Genomic DNA, 15881 nt, shown 5'->3' on the forward strand with positions numbered 1-15881 from the left:
TGAGCGATCCCTCATCGTCTGGCATTGACCTTTTTAATGCCTATTGATCTATGCATACATATTTATACTGAGACCCTTCAACACACACACACACACACACACACACACACAGCGTCAAGTCAAAATGTTATTTACAGTGCATTTCACAGCTCCACACATCATAGGCTTATGTGCTCGATTACACAGCGACGTAGACGGGCTGAATTACTGACTACTTTTCTACAGTCAATTAACAAGTAGATGGATTTCTGTCTAGTGTACCAGGCTATGGACCCTAGATGGGTACCAGGCTATGTACCCTAGATGGGTGCCATGCTATGGAACCTAGATGGGTGCCAGGCTATGGACCCTAGACGGGTACCAGGCTATGGACCCTAGACGGGTACCAGGCTATGGACCCTAGATGGGTACCAGGCTATGGACCCTAGATGGGTACCAGGCTATGGACCCTAGATGGGTACCAGGCTATGGACCCTAGATGGGTGCCATGCTATGGAACCTAGATGGGTGCCAGGCTATGGAACCTAGATGGGTGCCAGGCTATGGACCCTAGATGGGTACCAGGCTATGGACCCTAGATGGGTACCAGGCTATGGACCCTAGATGGGTACCAGGCTATGGACCCTAGATGGGTACCAGGCTATGGACCCTAGATGGGTACCAGGCTATGGACCCTAGATGGATACCAGGCTATGGACCCTAGATGGGTACCAGGCTATGGACCCTAGATGGGTACCAGGCTATGGACCCTAGATGGGTGAAGTACCAGGCTATGGACCCTAGATGGGCTAAGTACCAGGCTATGGACTCTAGATGGGGGAAGTACCAGGCTATGGACTCTAGATGGGTGAAGTACCAGGCTATGGACTCTAGATGGGTGAAGTACCAGACTATGGACTCTAGATGGTTGAAGTACCGGACTATGGACTCTAGATGGGTGAAGTACCAGGCTATGGCCTGTAGATGGGTGAAGTACCAGGCTATGGCCTCTAGATGGCAGCATGGTCACATGTCATGTCTACATATTATCATGTCCTGGGTGAAAACGTCTCCATAGCCACGGTCTTCACATGTTGCTGCCTTAACATTCATTAGATGTTTTTCCCTATCGATCTACACAACCTACATTTTCAAAGTGCGAAGAATAATTTTTGTTGTTGTTGAAAATTGTCCTTATTACTAAGAAATACAGAAATTGTGAATGTATCGATTTGCATATGTATTCACACACCCCAGAGTTCATACTTGGTAAAAGCACCTTTTAGCATCCCTTACAGCTGTGAATCATGTTGAATAAGATACTACTAACTCTACACCAAACGATCCCAGGGTTTCTCTGAAGACTGAAAAGACTGTATTTCCTGTGAACTTTTTTTTTACCCAGGCTTTTGATCCTAACAAACTCCCCAGTCCCTTGTCAGTGCAGAGTATACCCATAACATGATGCTGCCAAAACAATACTGTTTCCAATTATGCTCCTAATCATTTAATGGGTCTAGCGAACACAGTTTCAGCACACAGTTCTCTTTTTTTCCCAGGTCAATTTAGACAACCAGTGGAATTAGCGCAGCCATTGAACACAGTGGGAGAGGTGTGTCATGGTAATTAAGGCAACGGAGGGATGGGAAACAGCGGAACTGTGTTTTACAGCATGTCAAGTGAGATGTCGAATACATGGGCCAATTAATGACATGATCTGATGTCAACACGATTAAATACAATGACATCGTGTTAATAATCAGCAATAATTATTGTTGCATTTAATACATTTTTGGGGATTTAATGTCATATCTTCTTGTGATTCATGCAATAATGTAGAATGAACATAATCGACCTGGGAAACATGATATGGGCTCCCGAGTGGCGCAGCGGTCTAAGGCACTGCATCTCAGTGTAAGAGGTGTCACTACAGTCCCTGGTTCGATATCCAGGCTGTATGACATCCGTACGTTTTTGGTAGTCCCATAGGGCGGCGCACAATTGGCCCAGCGTCGTCCGGGTTTGGCCGTCATTGTAAATAAGAAGTTGTTCTTAACTGACTTGCCTAGTTAAATAAATGTAGGAGTACCAGGCTATGGACCCTAGATGGGTAGGAGATCCAGTTACATTTTTAATTAATGAATTTATTTTACTGTTATTTTACCAGGTAAGTTGACTGAGAACACGTTCTCATTTACAGCAACGACCTGGGGAATAGTGACAGGGGAGAGGAGGGGGGGAATGAATGAGCCAGTTGTAAAACTGGGGACGATTTTGGGTGGTCATAATGGTATGAGGGCCAGATTGGGAATTTAGCCAGGACTCTGGGGTTAACACCCCCTACTCTTACGATAAGTGCCATGGGATCTTTAAAGACCTCGGAGAGAGTCAGGACAGCCGTTTAACGTCCCATCCGAAAGACGACACCCTGCACACAATAACTTGATGATATCAACATGATTTATTTGATCTAATCATGTTAACATTAGATGATGTAATTAATTGTATTTAACATCTTGACATGCTGTAAAACATTATTTTTTAAAATTTATTATTTTTTAAACAGTTCCACTTTTCCCATCCCTCCGTTGCCTTAGTTACCATGACACACCTCTCCCACTGTGTTCAATGGCTGCGCTAATTCCACTGTCTTCACAACCTGAAGAACAAAAAAAAAAAAAATGTGCTGAAATGTTGTTTGCTAAACCCATTTAATGTGTGGGAGAATAATCCGTGTGACTTTCTTACTTTCTTTTTAGAGTTTGTTCGGATGAAAATAAATAGGAACGAAGCAAAGCCCAGGTAAGAAGTTATAGAAAAAAAACCACCTCTGTCTTCTGAAAACCCTGGGATAGAGTTGTATTTTTCTGCAAAGACAATAACATACATGTTCATGCTATGGACAGACACGCCGTAATGGCTTTCCAAGTGGTGTCGAGTGTTCCTGAGTGCTCCTAGTCTCACTCCTGACTTCAATTTGCTTGAAAAATCATAGATACCATTTGAATATTGCTGTCCATCAATGATTCCCAAACAAATTGACTGGGGCTTGGAACAATTCGGAGAACAACAAGGGCCATATCTTACCGTAAGAGTTGTGCGAAGTTGGTAGAAATTATTCACAGCTGTAATGGTTGCTTCCACCAAGTATTAACTGGGGTGGAAAGACATATAGGCAATCAAGACATTTAAAAAAAAAAATATATATATATATATATATATATATATATATATATATATCTTTCAGACCTTACTGACCCGTTTTAGAATGAGGTTAGTCCTGATCTAGCCTAGTTAACATTCAGACCCAGTTGCAGGTGGCAGGACTTGTCCCAGTCACGCTCCTGCTCTATGTGCCTCAGGCTGCTACTCTGTTGTAGCAGACAGGCAGGTCGGTCTGAGGTACTCGTTGGTCTGGGAGAAACCACGCCAGACATTGAGGTTTAGATAGTGTGTATGATTCTAAAGAATATTATGTCAGAAAATAGATAGAATACAACGAGTAGATCTGAAAGAGAATAAGAGATGGGGGTGAGAGATGGGTGAGAAGTGGGGGAGAGACGGGTGAGAAGTGGGGGAGAGGCGGGTGAGAAGTGGGGGAGAGGCGGGTGAGAAGTGGGGGAGAGACGGGTGAGAAGTGGGGGAGAGACGGGTGAGAAGTGGGGGAGAGACGGGTGAGAAGTGGGGGAGAGGCGGGTGAGAAGTGGGGGAGAGATGGGTGAGAAGTGGGGGAGAGGCGGGTGAGAAGTGGGGGAGAGATGGGTGAGAAGTGGGGGAGAGACAGGTGAGAAGTGGGGGAGAGGCGGGTGAGAAGTGGGGGAGAGGCGGGTGAGAAGTGGGGGAGAGACGGGTGAGAAGTGGGGGAGAGACGGGTGAGAAGTGGGGGAGAGACGAGGGAGAAGTGGGGGAGAGACGGGTGAGAAGTGGGGGAGAGGTGGGGGAGAGACGTGGGGGAGAGGTGGGGGAGAGACGAGGGAGAGGTGGGGGAGAGACGAGGGAGAGGTGGGGGAGAGACGGAGGGAGAGGTGGGGGAGAGACGGAGGGAGAGGTGGGGGAGAGACGGAGGGAGAGGTGGGGGAGAGACGGAGGGAGAGGTGGGGGAGAGACGGAGGGAGAGGTGGGGGAGAGACGGAGGGAGAGGTGGGGGAGAGACGGAGGGAGAGGTGGGGGAGAGACGGAGGGAGAGGTGGGGGAGAGGCGGAGGGAGAGGTGGGGGAGAGACGGAGGGAGAGGTGGGGGAGAGACGGAGGGAGAGACGGAGGGAGAGGTGGGGGAGAGACGGAGGGAGAGGTGGGGGAGAGACGGAGGGAGAGGTGGGGGAGAGACGGAGGGAGAGGTGGGGGAGAGACGGGAGAGGGAGAGACGGAGGGAGAGGTGGGGGAGAGACGGGAGGGGGGGAGAGGTGGGGGAGAGACGGGAGGGGGAGAGAGGTGGGGGAGAGACGGGAGGGGGAGAGAGGTGGGGGAGAGACGGAGGGAGAGGTGGGGGAGAGACGGAGGGGGAGAGAGGTGGGGGAGAGACGGAGGGGGAGAGAGGTGGGGGAGAGACGGAGGGAGAGGTGGGTGAGAGACGGAGGGAGAGGTGGGGGAGAGAGGTGGGGGGTGAGGGGGGGATTTAACGTTTTTCATTAGATTGAATTTTGTTTTGTTTTAGTGAAATGTTGGATTCAGTGGTTAAAATGGGTATTTTTGTACAAATTGTTTTAATTTCTGCCTACATGGGTTATGGCTCATTATGTTGTCTAAATTATCAGAAACAATCTCATCTCCGTACCCCAGAGAGATACCGCTAAACCCCACTTTGACTGATAGTATAGCAGCTTTTATCTTTCAGAGGGATCCCGTTGTGTTACCATTTGACTCCCACTGTGACATGGACATAAAATCTACAGGGTTTGATCTGGCTCAAAAACTGTGTTTGTTGTATCAGATGACTGTAGTTTGGATTATTCAAAATCAGCTAAAAGCAGTGTGATTTTAGGAAGAAATAAATCAAGGTGTTTTATTATTCTTCTGCTTTTTGGTGTCAGGAAACATTCACCCAAACCCAGGCCCATTGGCTATGAATCAGGAAACATTCACCCAAACCCAGGCCCATTGGCTATGGATCAGGAAACATTCACCCAAACCCAGGCCCATTGGCTATGGATCAGGAAACATTCACCCAAACCCAGGCCCATTGGCTATGGATCAGGAAACATTCACCCAAACCCAGGCCCATTGGCTATGAATCAGGAAACATTCACCCAAACCCAGGCCCATTGGCTATGGATCAGGAAACATTCACCCAAACCCAGGCCCATTGGCTATGAATCAGGAAACATTCACCCAAACCCAGGCCCATTGGCTATGGATCAGGAAACATTCACCCAAACCCAGGCCCATTGGCTATGAATCAGGAAACATTCACCCAAACCCAGGCCCATTGGCTATGGATCAGGAAACATTCACCCAAACCCAGGCCCATTGGCTATGAATCAGGAAACATTCACCCAAACCCAGGCCCATTGGCTATGAATCAGGAAACATTCACCCAAACCCAGGCCCATTGGCTATGAATCAGGAAACATTCACCCAAACCCAGGCCCATTGGCTATGAATCAGCAAACATTCACCCAAACCCAGGCCCATTGGCTATGAATCAGGAAACATTCACCCAAACCCAGGCCCATTGGCTATGGATCAGGAAACATTCACCCAAACCCAGGCCCATTGGCTATGAATCAGGAAACATTCACCCAAACCCAGGCCCATTGGCTATGGATCAGGAAACATTCACCCAAACCCAGGCCCATTGGCTATGAATCAGGAACCATTCACCCAAACCCAGGCCCATTGGCTATGGATCAGGAAACATTCACCCAAACCCAGGCCCATTGGCTATGGATCAGGAAACATTCTCCCAGGCCCATTGGCTATGGATCAGGAAACATTCACCCAGTCCCATTGGCTATGAATCAGGAAACATTCACCCAAACCCAGGCCCATTGGCTATGGATCAGGAAACATTCTCCCAGTCCCATTGGCTATGAATCAGGAAACATTCACCCAAACCCAGGCCCATTGGCTATGAATCAGGAAACATTCTCCCAGGCCCATTGGCTATGAATCAGGAAACATTCTCCCAGGCCCATTGGCTATGGATGAACTAACCACTCCAAATGATTTTAAAACTAGATCAGGGTTGGGACTGATGCATATTAATATGAGGAGTCTGATGCCGAAATTGTACATGATAAAAGTCTGGGTTCACACTGCTGACCCAGATGTCTTAGTACTGTCTGAGACCTGCCTTAAGAAATCTGTTCTAAATCAGTCTATAGACTTGGATGGTTATAATGTTTATCGATGTGACCGACAAAGTAACAGGGGAGGGGGGGTATATCCGTCTATTTTTTTAAAGACAGATGTGTGGTTACTGAACTAAGGTCTTTATCTAAACCAAAACAGTGAGTTTTTAAGCATTGAAACTGCAGTTATCGAAAGCTGTGAACTTTAGATTTGATAGGATGTTATAGATCTCCATCTGCAAAAATAGAATCCCTGGATTCTCCTGCTGAACTGATGCGTGGTTGGGGGGGAGATGAAATGGTCCTTATGGGCGATTTAAACTGCGATTGGTTATCTCCAAACTCCGAGGCCATAAGGGAACTGTGCAATACATTTACATTTTACACAAATTATAAATGCAGTCACAAAACTCAATCCCAAAGACATCTCTAAATCAACACTTATTTGATGTTATTCTAACAAGCAATCCTTCTAAATACTCGGGCCGTTGGTATTATCACTAATGATTTAAGTGATCGTTGTGCAGTTGCTTGCATTAGAGACACTAAAATCCCCAAAGTGTCCTCTCGGTTCATAGTCAAACATTTTTGTTAGTTCTGTGAGCAGACATTCCTGCATGAACTTCATAGATAGGATAGGATTACACTTATTACAGATATCGAAGAGGAATTCTCCTATTGTCATTCCTTGTTTTCTACTATCTGCGATTATTATGCCCCTCTCAGAAAGTACCGGGTAAGGAGGTAGAGACAGTTCCTGGTTTACAGGAGAATTATCTGATTGGATCCCATAAATACACAGTGGGCCAAAGCCAGAAAGGGGTAATTCCTAGGGCGAATGGCAGTTATTCAGGGCACTGAAAAATACATGTACCTTGTTAATACAGAAATGCAAATCTAGCTTTTATTACGAATCTACCAAGGCAAACCTCAATAACCCGACCAAATTATGGAAAACCATTTAAATCCATGAATGCTAACACTAACTCCTCTGGTCTTCTGTTGAAACTGACCTCAAATTCAATGGATGTGACTCACAAGAATAAACTGTTTGACATGTTTAATGAGCATTTTTTGCTAAAAGCTGGACATTTATTTGATAATGAACTCCTTCCTAACATCTCAAATGAGGCTGTGAATGAAACTGCCGCATGCCGGCCTACGGGTCATCTGGTTCATTTTTACCGAGATTGAGCTTTCAGAAGATGTAAAGGAACTCAAATGTATTGATATAAAGAAAGAGGCTGGCCCGGATGAATTAAACCCTTAGTTTCAAACAATTGGTGCAGAGATCATTGCTGCCCCTCTCACTCTCATATATTAAATATTTCATTGGAGAGTAATACCATTCCAAAAGTCTGGAAAGCAGCCCATGTCACGCTTTTACATAAAGGTGGAGATCCGTCCCAGTTGGAGAACTGTCGTCCCGTATCTACACTGTCTGCGCTGGCAAAGGTTTTTAGAAAACCTGGAGAACTCACAGTTCAAAGACTTTCTTCATAATAACTCCGTTATATCTGAATTCCAGTCGGGTTTTAGAGCCAAGCATAGTACAATTACTGTTGGGTTTTTAGAGCCAAGCATAGTACAATTACTGTTGGGTTTTTAGAGCCAAGCATAGTACAATTACTGCTGGGTTTTTAGAGCCAAGCATAGTACAATTACTGTTGTGTTTTTAGAGCCAAGCATAGTACAATTACTGTTGGGTTTTTAGAGCCAAGCATAGTACAATTACTGCTGGGTTTTTAGAGCCAAGCATAGTACAATTACTGTTGTGTTTTTAGAGCCAAGCATAGTACAATTACTGTTGGGTTTTTAGAGCCAAGCATAGTACAATTACTGTTGGGTTTTTAGAGCCAAGCATAGTACAATTACTGTTGGGTTTTTAGAGCCAAGCATAGTACAATTACTGTTGTGTTTTTAGAGCCAAGCATAGTACAATTACTGTTGGGTTTTTAGAGCCAAGCATAGTACAATTACTGTTGGGTTTTTAGAGCCAAGCATAGTACAATTACTGCTGGGTTTTTAGAGCCAAGCATAGTACAATTACTGCTGGGTTTTTAGAGCCAAGCATAGTACAATTACTGTTGGGTTTTTAGAGCCAAGCATAGTACAATTACTGTTGGGTTTTTAGAGCCAAGCATAGTACAATTACTGTTGGGTTTTTAGAGCCAAGCATAGTACAATTACTGTTGGGTTTTTAGAGCCAAGCATAGTACAATTACTGTTGGGTTTTTAGAGCCAAGCATAGTACAATTACTGTTGGGTTTTTAGAGTCAAGCATAGTACAATTACTGCTGTAAGGTTGTAGGTGATATTCTAGATGCTCAGGACAAGAAAAATCCCTGTGTTTCACTTTTTTATTGACAAATCGAAGGCCTTCGACACTGTTGACCACGCCCTGCTGTTGAATAGACTAAAAAAAATGTGGTTTAAGTGTCGATGCAATGGATCGGTTCGAGAACTACCTTTCTGACTGAACACAGTGTATAGCACAGGAAGGTATGAAATCTGAGTTTCGAAGCCTTACAAAAGGAGTTCCCCAAGGCTCAATTTTAGGTCCGATCCTTTTTACACTGTACATAAATGATATAGGTAAAGACTGTTGACTCTGCAAATCTCCATCTGTATGCTGATGACACAATTATTGATTCTAGAGCATCTAATATTGACAAGGCTTTTCAGGACTTACAGTTGGCCTTTGTTATTCAAAGGCAGCTTTTTTCCAATTGAAACTTGTATGTTTATGGTTTTCTCTTCGCTGAAAGTTAACAGATGGAGTCAGTTGCAGATTTGAACTACAACAGGCCAGCAAATTGATAGGTTCACCTCCTATAAAGTATCTTGGGATTTGGTTAGATGAAAAAGTAGAATTTTAAACGGCACATTGAAACCTTGACCAAGAAACTGCGGGTTGAAATTGGGTTTCTATTAACAGGAACAAATCTTGCTTTTCAACGTTAGTCAGAAAGGATCATGTTCAAACCACTTCAGTCAAATCAGTGTTGGATTATGTTGACATTGTCTATATGCAAGTACCTTAAAAACTCTGGACATGTTGCTTTAAGATGTATTACCAGATCACTCACCCATCACTGTGATCTGTACGCTATGGTGCAATGGACCTCTCTCTCCACCAGGAGGCTAAAGCACTGGTACACTTTTTTATGTACGCAGCATTGATGGGACAACTCCCTTTGTATCTCTTGTTCTTTACTGACCAGATCAGTCACTCAATACAGTCTTCATTCACAGTTGCCGCTGTCCTTGTCTGTTCCTAAAGCTAGAACTGAGATGAGGAAACCACATTTTCCCCCCATAATGCCCCTTCATCCTGGAACATGTTTCAGAAGGTTTTAAAGTTAGAGGAGTTTAGTGTCTTTGCCTGTTTTTTAAAGACTCTGATCGACAACACTGTTTGTGACAACTGCAGCGGTTTCTGATCTTCAGTTGTGTCTTTAACTTGAGACACTTTTGTCTTTTGTGTGTATTTTTGTGTGTATTTTTTGTTTCCATGTCGCAAAATAGTATTTTAACCTCGATGGGGTTTTTACCTGGTTAAATGTTTAAAAATGGAGCCCTGGAGTGTATGCTGAAAGGGTTGCGGAGGTGCGACGGACAGCAGAGCGGAGGGCGTCTCCATCAGGGAGAGGCACTTTGCTCAACCAGCTAGACCGTTTTTAATACGCGTCCGGATATTATTGGCTAATCGTCGGGCGGCAGGGTAGCCTAGTGGTTAGAGTGGCGTGGCGGCAGGGTAGCCTAGTGGTTAGAGCGTTGGACTAGTAACCGGAAGGTTGCAAGTTCAAATCCCCGAGCTGACAAGGTACAAATCTGTCGTTCTGCCCCCTGAACAAGGCAAGTTAACCCACCGTTCCTAGGCCGTCATTGAAAATAAGAATTTGTTCTTTAACTGACTTGCCTGGTTAAATAAAGGTAAAATATATTTAAAAAATAACTTGTCGAGAAAAAGATGGAAGCTGTGTTTTGACGACTCTTAACTTCTACAGTACATCTCCACAACTCATCTTGCGGACCCTTTGTTGTTGTTAATTGTAAAATATTTGATCGAATCTAATAAGAAATGTCTGCACATATTTGATAGACTTCAACAGCTGCAATTGGTAAGAAGTATAGCAGTACATTTTTATTTTTCTGAAGTAAGACGTTCTATGAGAGCAGAATGTACTCTTTTTTATTTATTTTTTCTAACTGTGAATGAAGCAGACCTTTATGTTAGAGAAATCTGAATTGAGTCCTCTTCATCCTTGATGACAACTAAAACATAAAATAATGATAAGTAGGCAAAGCAAATCTCAAGGTGTATTGACCATTCATATTCTTTAGGATCAAAAAAGCACTTTATTCATTGGAATGACTGGAAATCTTCCACATGGTTTGAAAGGTAAAGGTATGACTTTTAAAGGCCCAGTGCAGTCAAAAACTATATTTTCCTGTGTTTTATATATATTTCCACACTATGAGGTTGGTATGTTGAAGATACAACATAATATTTATTTGTTGGGTCTGATGTAATGAGGAGCATCCAAGACACAGCACTTGATCCATTTATGAAATAGTTTCTTCCAGTTATTGATAAACATGCACCTGTTACGAAACCGACTGTTAGAACTGTTAAGGCTCCATGGATTGATGAGGAAATGAAAAATGGTATGGTTGAAAGAGATGAGGCAAAAGATCTGTTAAGGCACCGTGGATTGATGAGGAACTGAGAAGCTGTATGGTTGAGAGAGGGACGAGGCTAAAGGAGTGGTGAATAAGTTTGTCTGCACATCTGATCGGCAAAGTTACTGTGAAATTAGGAATTATGTGAATAAACTGAACGAAAATGAGGAAGAAACTTTACTATTAATAAATCTTATAATAATAAAAGTATTATTAAACCAAGATACTTTATATGATTTATCACTGAAAAGTTTTGGAATACTTTAAATGAAATGATGTGCAGAAAGACTAATTCAACTCCCTCTTTCATTGAATCATATGTCTCATTTATCGTAAAATATTTAGATTTTGCCAATGTACTTTAATGACCATTTCATTGGCAAACTTAGGCATGAAATGTCAACAACAAACTGTGAGCCATCACATTCATGCATAAAATACCTAATAATGAAAGGGGAAAGCATTGTAATTTAGGATTTTTGTAAAGTAAGTTTGGATGAGGTGGAAGAATGATTTTGGTCCGTCGATAATGAGAAACCGCCTGGTATTTGACAACTTAGCTGGAACGCTGCAGAGGATGGTATCTGACTGCATTGACTCTCCTGTTTGTCATATCTTTCATCTGAGTGTGGAGACGAATGTTTGTCCTCAGACCTGGAGGGAAGCCCCAAAGTCATTCTACCCAAGAGCACCTTTTACTGGTTCTAACAGCCGACCAATCAGATTGCTGCTAAACTCGTAGCAAAAAAACCTTTTGTAAGAAAATTGTGTTTGACCAGATACAATGCTATTTCTCTGTAAACAAATTAACAGCATGCTTTCAGCATGCTTATAGAGAAGGCCACTCAACATGTACTGCACTGACACAAATGACTGATGATTGGTTGAAAGAAATTGATAATAGGAAGATTGTGGGAGCTGTACTGTTAGATTTCAGTACAGCATTTGCTATTATTGACCATAACCTGTTGTTGAAAGGATGTACGTGCTATGATTTTCAACCTCTGCCATATCGTGGATTCAGAGCTCTCTATCTAATAGAACTCAGAGGGTTTTCTTTAATGGAAGCTTCTCTAATGTCAAACATGTAACGTGTGGTGTACCGCAGGGTAGCTCTCTCTTCTGTTTTTACCAATGTCCTGCCACTGGCATTGAACAACGCTTGTGTGTCCATGCATGCTGAGGATTCAACATTATACACATCAGCGACCAAAGCTGGTGGGAAAATCACTGGGATTTTGTCTGACAAAACCGTGGGAAATGAATACAATAAGTAATGTAAACATATTCATATTTTTTTCTGTAATCCAACTTCTTGTCAGGTCAAGAGGTTTTAAGGGTACGGTTAAGAATCCGGTTATGTTTAACTTCTATGCTGACTGGGTTTCTGTCACTAGTCATGACACTGATTAATGAGGTTGGTTGATTGAAGCAGGAGTCAACAGGAGTCATTACTGAGCCAATTAAGAGCAAGGTTCATCTCTGAGCCAATTAGAGCAAGGTTAATCTCTGAGCCATTCTGAGCAAGGTTCATCTCTGAGCCAATTAGAGCAAGGTTCATCTCTGAGCCAATTAGAACAAGGTCCATCTCTGACCCAATTAGAGCAAGGTTCATCTCTGACCCAATTAGAGCAAGGTTCATCTCTGATCCAATTAGAGCAAGGTTCATCTCTGACCCAATTAGAGCAAGGTTCATCTCTGACCCAATTAGAGCAAGGTTCATCTCTGAGCCATTCTGAGCAAGGTTCATCTCTGACCCAATTAGAGCAAGGTTAATCTCTGAGCCATTCTGAGCAAGGTTCATCTCGGACCCAATTAGAGCAAGGTTCATCTCTGACCCAATTAGAGCAAGGTTCATCTCGGACCCAATTAGAGCAAGGTTCATCTCTGAGCTATTCTGAGCAAGGTTCATCTCTGACCCAATTAGAGCAAGGTTCATCTCTGAGCTATTCTGAGCAAGGTTCATCTCTGAGCCATTCTGAGCAAGGTTCATCTCTGAGCCATTCTGAGCAAGGTTCATCTCTGAGCCAATTAGAGCAAGGTTAATCTCTGACCCAATTAGAGCAAGATTCATCTCTGAGCCATTCTGAGCAAGGTTAATCTCTGAGCCAATTAGAGCAAGGTTAATCTCTGAGCCACTGTGTAATTCTGCGAGCATGACATGCCCAGTTATAAAATAGTATTAATAATGAATTAGGTAGTGCCCAGGTCTCCTACATTATATGGTAGCTGCAGTTTACAAAATGTCAACCTTGGTCTTTTTTCTGTTCCATGTAAAAAGTCTGAGAGATATTTATTGAGTTCATTAAAATTATTTTTTTGATATATAATGGGACCACCTGGAGAAGATACAAAAAGGAAAACGTTCATTTTGATCAGATTAATTCTACCCAACCGTGATAACGGCAGGTCCATCCATCTGTCTAGTTCTTCCTTTACTGCCCTCAGTACAGGTGCAAAGTTGGACAGGTTTTTACATTTATTCCAGGTTTTTAAACCAAGATATATATACAGTGCCTTGCGAAAGTATTCGGCCCCCTTGAACTTTGCGACCTTTTGCCACATTTCAGGCTTCAAACATAAAGATATAAAAATGTATTTTTTTTTGTTGTGAAGAATCAACAACAAGTGGGACACAATCATGAAGTGGAACGACATTTATTGGATATTTCAAACTTTTTTAACAAATCAAAAACTGAAAAATTTGGCGTGCAAAAACAGACACGTGATACCTTTATCACGAGACTTGTGTTCAGGTCTAAAACCGGTTGGGAGATTAAAAAGTTGTACGTTCTAGGAAAAATACTTGTATGGTGGAATTAAAAGTAAAGTCCTTCTCGTATTGATGCATAATCCTCCAGACAGTCAGAAACCATCATAATCCTCCAGACAGAAACCATCATAATCCGCCAGACAGAAACCATCATAATCCGCCAGACAGAAATCATAATAATCCTCCAGACAGAAACCATCCTAATCCTCCAGACAGTCAGAAACCATCATAATCCTCCAGACAGTCAGAAATCATCATAATCCTCCAGACAGTCAGAAATCATCGTAATCCTCCAGACAGTCAGAAATCATCATAATCCTCCAGACAGTCAGAAATCATCATAATCCTCCAGACAGTCAGAAATCATCGTAATCCTCCAGACAGTCAGAAACCTACGTAATCCTCCAGACAGTCAGAAACCATCATAATCCTCCAGACAGTCAGAAACCATCATAATCCTCCAGACACCAGAAACCATCATAATCCTCCAGACACCAGAAACCATCATATTCCTCCAGACAGTCAGAAATCATCATAATCCTCCAGACAGTCAGAAACCATCATAATCCTCCAGACACCAGAAATCATCGTAATCCTCCAGACAGTCAGAAACCATCGTAATCCTCCAGACAGTCAGAAACCATCGTAATCCTCCAGACAGTCAGAAACCATCATAATCCTACAGACAGAAACCATCATAATCCTCCAGACAGTCAGAAATCATCATAATCCTCCAGACAGTCAGACAGTCAGAAACCATCATAATCCTCCAGACAGTCAGAAATCATCATAATCCTCCAGACAGTCAGAAACCATCATAATCCTCCAGACAGTCAGAAACCATCATAATCCTCCAGACAGTCAGAAACCATCATAATCCTCCAGACAGTCAGAAATCATCATAATCCTCCAGAAAGTCAGAAATCATCATAATCCTCCAGACAGAAATCATCATAATCCTCCAGACAGTCAGAAATCATCATAATCCTCCAGACAGAAACCATCATAATCCTCCAGACAGTCAGACAGTCAGAAACCATCATAATCTTCCAGACAGTCAGAAATCATAATAATCCTCCAGACAGAAACCATCCTAATCCTCCAGACAGTCAGAAACCATCATAATCCTCCAGACAGTCAGAAATCATCATAATCCTCCAGACAGTCAGAAATCATCGTAATCCTCCAGACAGTCAGAAATCATTGTAATCCTCCAGACAGTCAGAAATCATCATAATCCTCCAGTCAGAAACCATCATAATCCTCCAGTCAGAAATCATCATAATCCTCCAGACAGTCAGAAAGCATCATAATCCTCCAGACAGTCAGAAATCATCATAATCCTCCAGACAGTCAGAAATCATCATAATCCTCCAGACAGTCAGAAACCATCATAATCCTCCAGACAGTCAGAAATCATCATAATCCTCCAGACAGAAATCATCATAATCCTCCAGACACTCAGAAATCATCATAATCCTCCAGTCAAAAATCATCGTAATCCTCCAGACAGAAATCATCGTAATCCTCCAGACAGTCAGAAATCATCATAATCCTCCAGACAGTCAGACAGTCAGAAATCATCATAATCCTCCAGACAGACTTTCCCGGAGCGGATCCTGTGTTCTGCCTTTCACCCAGGACAACGGAATGGATCCCAGCCTGCGACTCAAAACAATGACGTCGTAAAAGAGGCAAACGAAGCGGTCTTCTGGTCAGGCTCCGGAGACGGGCACATCGCGCGCCACTCCCTAGCATACTACTCGCCAATGTCCAGTCTCTTGACAACAAGGTTGATGAAATCCGAGCAAGGGTAGCATTCCAGAGGGACATCAGGGACTGTAACGTTCTTTGCTTCACGGAAACATGGCTCACTCGAGAGACGCTATCGGAGTCGGTGCAGCCAGCTGGTTTCTCCACGCATCGCGCCGACAGAAACAAACATCTTTCTGGTAAGAAGAGGGGCGGGGCCGTGTGCTTTATGGTTAACGAGACGTGGTGTGGTCACAACAACATACAGGAACTCAAGTCTTTCTGTTCACCTGATTTAGAATTCCTCACAATCAAATGTCGACCGCATTATCTACCAAGGGAATTCTCTTTGATTATAATCACAGCCGTATATATTCCCCCCCAAGCAGACACATCGATGGC

This window comes from Oncorhynchus mykiss, chromosome Y (assembly GCF_013265735.2).
Source record: "Oncorhynchus mykiss isolate Arlee chromosome Y, USDA_OmykA_1.1, whole genome shotgun sequence".
Taxonomy (NCBI): Eukaryota; Metazoa; Chordata; class Actinopteri; order Salmoniformes; family Salmonidae; genus Oncorhynchus; species Oncorhynchus mykiss.